Source organism: Pleuronectes platessa, chromosome 24 (genome assembly GCF_947347685.1).
Source record: "Pleuronectes platessa chromosome 24, fPlePla1.1, whole genome shotgun sequence".
In the NCBI taxonomy this organism is placed as follows: domain Eukaryota; kingdom Metazoa; phylum Chordata; class Actinopteri; order Pleuronectiformes; family Pleuronectidae; genus Pleuronectes; species Pleuronectes platessa.
In genome coordinates, this window is record NC_070649.1 from 7333958 (window position 1) to 7339957 (window position 6000).

The 6000-nt window shown below is 44.0% G+C and overlaps 1 protein-coding gene across 2 annotated transcripts in view; it reads right to left on the reverse strand.

Moving 5' to 3' along the window:
• Positions 1–2904, reverse strand: part of prox1a (prospero homeobox 1a) — a 32667-nt gene extending 29763 nt beyond the window's left edge. The window contains exon 1 of one of the 2 annotated variants that reach the window (XM_053417392.1): positions 2474–2904. The gene's annotated coding sequence lies outside the window, so the exon portion shown is untranslated. Of the gene's footprint in view, positions 1–2466 lie in introns of both variants that reach the window. The other variant, XM_053417391.1, reaches the window with a different exon arrangement.
• Between the last annotated feature and the right edge of the window lie 3096 nt (positions 2905–6000).

Here is a 6000-nt window from a genome sequence, read left to right on the forward strand (position 1 = left end):
TTGTGTTTTGCTTCTTCACGTGATTTAAAAAAATGTAGGTCCTTATCTTACTCTTTCTCCAAAGCGGTGAATTTTGGTAGTTTGTTTTAACCAAAAAGTTACAGTTTAATTAATTCTATTTAAGTTTTCCAAGTGGTGCATCCTTTTATTTTATTACACAGCAAACTGGATAAATTGATGCTCCTAAAGCTGCTTAAACTGTCCTGTGGGTGGGAAATCGTGTCTCCATTGAGTGAGGCAGTTTCCAAAAGGATAACCAAACTAAACTCAAAACCTAATTTCCTAAAGACTCAAAAGTCTCATGCCAAAATTGAATTTAATCCACATTTGATTTAACCCTTTTCAGCATTTAACAAAGACGAAACCCTGAACATCTGAAAAAGTGTACACAAAAAGGAAATGGGACCATATTTGCTCACAGGCACATAGGCAGTGTTTTTTCATGTTACATGTTTGCATCTGTTTTGCAAGTGATTTCAGGGTCAGGTCAATGGAAATATTTCACAAATTCAAGCTGCCTCCTAGAAACAGTTTGGCAGAGCAGCGCCTGCACTCACGGGGAGCCGAGCCGCCTCCAGTCCACTGTTAACAACACGGTTGTGCAACCGTAACACGACAAGCGGCTTTTGAAGGGAGACAGAAGCCGCAAACGTGCTCAAACACACGTTCAAAGGGAATCAAGGACACAAACGAGATGCTTTTGCAATTGCCAAACAACAGGCGACAAAGCGGACCCTGTTGTGTTCCTTTAGGGGCCCTCGCTAAAAATGAAATACTCTCCGAGCAGGGGACGAGGAGGATTAGTTTGAATGTAACTCCGAAAATGTCACCGTTGTGTACGAGAGGTGTTTCGGCACAGTGGCCGGTGGTGACCCAGATACACACTCGCATACAAACCATGCATGCATACACACACTGTTTGCGTTATTGGTTTCTTGGCAGTACTCTGGGCAGAGGTCTGGTAGAGGCAGTGGAGGGCAACACAAATAGTTAAGATTAGATGGGGGGGTCATGGGGGGTCCAAAGAGCTTGAAAAGTTTTAGAAATTTGTGTCTGAGGTCAAGATGGGGGCCTGGCGGTGTAAAAACAGCAACTGTTTCCTGTGAGAGGAAGAAAAAAATCCTCACAGTCTTTTCCCTGAGCACGGACAGTATTATCTTACAGCACAAAACGTGAAAACACTTTGCTCCGTTCTTTGTTTCAGAAGCAAATCTTCTCACGTTAATGCACATGTGAGCTCCTGTGAGAGGTGAGCAATGAAAGGAGATGTGAGAGTGTGTGTGTGTGTGTGTGTGTGTGCGCGCGTGTGTGCGTGTGTGTGTGGTTTCTGCATCAAAACAGAAACTTTAGTTCTAATCTGGATTTTGAGGAGCAGGAAAAACTCACTCTGCACTTGAAGGGGAAATGGGAAGTAGCTGATGAATAACTGTAAAAGGCACGTTTTTTTCATTTACAAGCAACGCAAGTATGTGGTGGCTCCTGGGTAAATTAATTCATCTTTGTTCCATGAACGTGACGGTTTCATCTAAAATGCCTTACGCCTCATATAATTACTTCTTGCTTTAAATGAGAAAAAGGGGGAAAACGGGGTCAAAGGGATTTTTGGGAAATCAAACTTTTTGTAATCTAGGTCATAATTTACAGACATTTTACTTTGCTGCTGAAAGGAATCTTCTCGTTTAAATAAAGTCGCCCAAGTAAAGTGCTAAAGGAATCTCCCCCTCGTTATTTCTCCCTGTTCCTGAGTGTGTGTGCGCTCTGGGCAGAGAGCACCGCTGTCCAGAGACTGGCAGACAACGCAAGCTGTTACTTTTACGCACGGCAAATACGCAGAGATGGCTGCCACCTCTCCAAACAAGAATTATAGTCCACGGTGAGGACACAAGCAGCAGCAGGACAAAGTCCACCTGAACTTAAGCATGCTCTTAATCATTTTATCATAAAGCAAATAAAGTTTGCTTTTAACTAGAAAAGAACCAAAACAGTGGTAAGAGGAAATTAAAACCGATTACGCGCGTTTGTGACATATCTGGATGATGTCTACTTGAGGTTTTGACATTTTACCTCATCATATTTCATTATATTAATTTGATAAAGAGAACAGGAGCTGCGTGATGTTAAAGCTCTTCTCTGCGTTCAATGACCAGGACATTTAAAAAGGCACAACGACAGGAGCGTCAAATCCGTGCGACTTTGAGTCTGCAAAAATCCACAACCAAAGCGAAACAGCAAACCCAAAGCTCCGCGTTAATGTCAAAAATAAACATCTGACCCGCAGAGCCGCGACAAGCCACAAACCCTCCGAGGCTGACGCGCAAGAAGGCAAATAAAAGAAACCCTCTGGATTGCGTGGAAAGAAACAGTGGAAGTTAAGTTGCACCGAACAGCCCACGATGCGATCGGACAAATCACACACAAACACACACAAACACACGCACAAGATATAAACATTAAGTTCGTACGTACTTCTCACCGGAGGAGCGTGTTTTCCCAAAGTCGGTCCGTCGAAGAAAAAGGGGAGAACGCAGGAGACAGATCCGCACTCGCCGTTGAGATCAATGCCGTAATTTTACCACGGCGAAGTGGAGACGTATGAAGGGCGTGCGTGCGCGCGGGCGGGCGTGAGCGTGTGTACGGGAGGGAGCGAGAGAGCGAAAGAGAGAGATAGAGAGAGAGAGGTTGCTCTTGTGCGCCGCTCTCCTCCCGGGATGGGAAGTGTGTGGTATCGAGCGCACCGTGTCTCTTCGGCTCTGACCGACGGCAAGACTCTCAATAAGGAACGGGGGGAGACGCGCGTGAAGGATACGTGAAGACGCTGCGTCACTGGCCCCGGAGTGAGGTAACGCCTCCACCTGACCAATAAGGAAGAGGAGCCAGAGACGCTGGATTTTATTTATAAGGAGCGACCCCCCCTCCCGGAAAAACGGCAGCGCGCAGCCCAGAGCGCACAGGGAGCAGGAGGAGAGAGGAGCAGGCAGAGGAGCAGGCGGACAAGTCAGGTTCACCAACTTTTCTCATTTACGGAGAAAAAAACTTTGTTGTATCAATATCTTTACATATTTTAAGGACATAACTTAAATCCCTTTGTCCCCCTACTGTAATCCAATATTTTCGTCTATCTTAGTTTTTGACACAACATATTCGATACCTGATAGAAAAAAGGAATCCAACAAATGCACTTGTGTCATTTATATAATTTATTGAATTGTTTTCCCGCTCTTACTGTATGTTCCTGTTGGGATGTTTACACAGCATGCGATGCTTTTAATAAACATGAGATGGAATAAATTTGATCAGTTTCTTTTTCATTCATTTTCGGACTTTTGGTGCAGCTGTAATCGCGTGCGCGCACTTGGAAAAACATTCGGCCGCGTCTTTACGCAGCTCCTTGTCGATCATAAAGTTGCTCAAAGGATAGTGTAACATATTTATAGTGGGGTGGATCTCCTCTCCCCTCCTCATCAGGAGTCGGGTAAAACACTGGGGCTGTCAGTGCTTGGCTCAAGGACACGTCTGCAGGAGGAGTCTCAACTCCACTAATCCAGAATTTTAGCAGACAACACTCAAAGGCCTCTATAGACTGGATTTTCTTAAGTCTCTTAAATGCGTAAACGTGTGGTTTCACTTGCCACAATTTCCCTGGAAGACTCTGCGCTTTTTACGGGAGTTTGGCCTAATTAAATAAAATCGTAAAGATGATTGAGTCGTGTCTCCTCCGTCCATCGTGTCTGTTTGGAGTCCGATCGTCGAATAAAAGCCAGGGCGAGGACGCGTTAGGTGAAAATCCACTACAGCATGGATAACGGAAAAAAAGGAAAAAAAATCACACACATTTAAGCGCAGAGGATCTTTCAGGGAAGTTAATCAGAATAAATCACACGAAGAGGAAAACGCAGGGGATGTTGGATTCTGCCTTTTTGTGTAAATGAGGTGGAAAACTCGGCAGTGACGCATAAGTTATCCAGATAAACGCAAGAAATGAATAGAATAAATGTGAGCATTTTTGGTATTTTACGCAAAATAAAGTTGTGCGTAAAACGTGCCGGTATTAACTGTGTGTTTTTTAATGTAAAGGAATGTCAATGCGCTCCGTGTGCTCGTGTGTCTGGAAAAAAAATCATCTTCTTAATAAAACTGTAAAAATCCAATTTATTGAGATGAAACAATTTTTTTTTTTAAACATTCTGTATTTTAGACAAGGTCGTTGAAAAAAATGAATAAGAAAATTCCTCCATTATTTTCTCACAATTAAATATCCGAGCAGGCTCAGGACCGCGCACGGCGGAGCCACTCATGCAGCATCTCATCCTCTTAACCCAATTACGCACGGGATTCATCGGCGTTTGCACGAAGTTATACAATTATTTTTGAAGTGCTCGCGTGGGTCGATTTACAGAAGAAGAGAAAAATGTTGAAGCTCCAGAAATGTCCCGAGGAGACGGAGGTGTGCTTCGTGCCCGCGCAGGTTGTCCTCGAACGCATGAGACAAACAGGGCCCCGTTTGTTTAATGATCTCTTTCCAATTATTTGGCACGGACGCAGCAGCCGAACCCTCGCCACGAAGCAGCACACAGAGCTCTCCCCCCCCTCCACTTAACAATGTGCTGCGAAAAGCTGTGACCCCATTGGAGCCACCGTGCCGCGGGTGATGCCGTTTTGTAGTTCGGTAACTTTGACGTGAACTTGAGGGGGAGAATACGCGCACGTTTAGAGAAAAACAACAAAAGTCCAGTAAATGAATCTGACTCCAGAGCGACCGAGGGCCAAAATGGGACGAGGCAGTGGTGGACGCCTCTTATCCCCGCAAAGAGGAGGGGGCCATGTTTAATTGTGTGCATGGGAAATATTAAATTATATCAGTTTATAAGGGGTAAAAAGGCTCCTAAATTCAAAACACAAAATAAATCCACAAGAGTAATAATGACAAATGAAGAAAAGAAAGTGTAGATAATCTTCACGTGTGCACTTTCACTTCTTTGCAGCGGTTTTCAGAAAATAAAAAGGAGTAATGTTTAACTTGTGCAGCTCCCGGTGTTTGCTTGCCTGATGTGGCGATGACCCCATCCAGTGTTTGTGCAAGAGAGTGTGTGTGTTATTCAGTGAATGACACACACAGTCACTCTCTCTCTCTCTCTCTCTCTCTCACACACACACACACACACACACACACACACACAAACTCTCACTTATACACTCTCACACACACACTCTCACCTATACACTCTCTCACACACACACACACACACACACACACACACATTCCCTTATACACTCACTTATACACTCACACACACCCACACTCTCACTTATACAATCGCACACACTCTCACACACTTGCTCACTCTCACACACCCTCACACTCAAACCTTCTCCTACACTCTCACTCTCACAGTAACTCTCTCACACACTCTCACTCTCACTCTCACTCTCACTCATGTATTTGTGCTGTTGAAAATAGGTGGAAACTGGCAGGAAAGAGAAAGTGTGGATGTGCCTCTCGGTCACGGTCACTCACCCTGAACTGTCGCTGCAGCTGACATCCCAGAATGAGCACATGCCAACAGTTCTTCTATCAACCATGTAGGATTTAACCAAATAGCTATACTAGAGCTATATTAACTATACTGCTAAATAAGTGACTAGGTGATTTATTTCTTCAGTACTCTTGACTCTTTTAAACTCTGTTCACATCTATTTGAAAATGTCCCTTTTTGCTTCAAATGGAATCTCATCTGAAAACCACATTTTAAACTTGAAACAATAGAAAGTGACTCGTTTAAAGCATTTAAACATGATGAGCCACAAAATAACAAATTTGAGGGAGCTATCAGGAAAGAGACTTAAGTCTGGGAAGTTCAGACCTCTCTAACGCCATTTGTCAGGTAAGCCCAGGTTCATGTGGCACAAAAAACAATAAGGACTTTTATCCTGCAAGTCGACACTGAGGGCAGCGGCCATCTGCATCTATGTCACCAGCTGAAGTTGGCAAATGTAAATTAA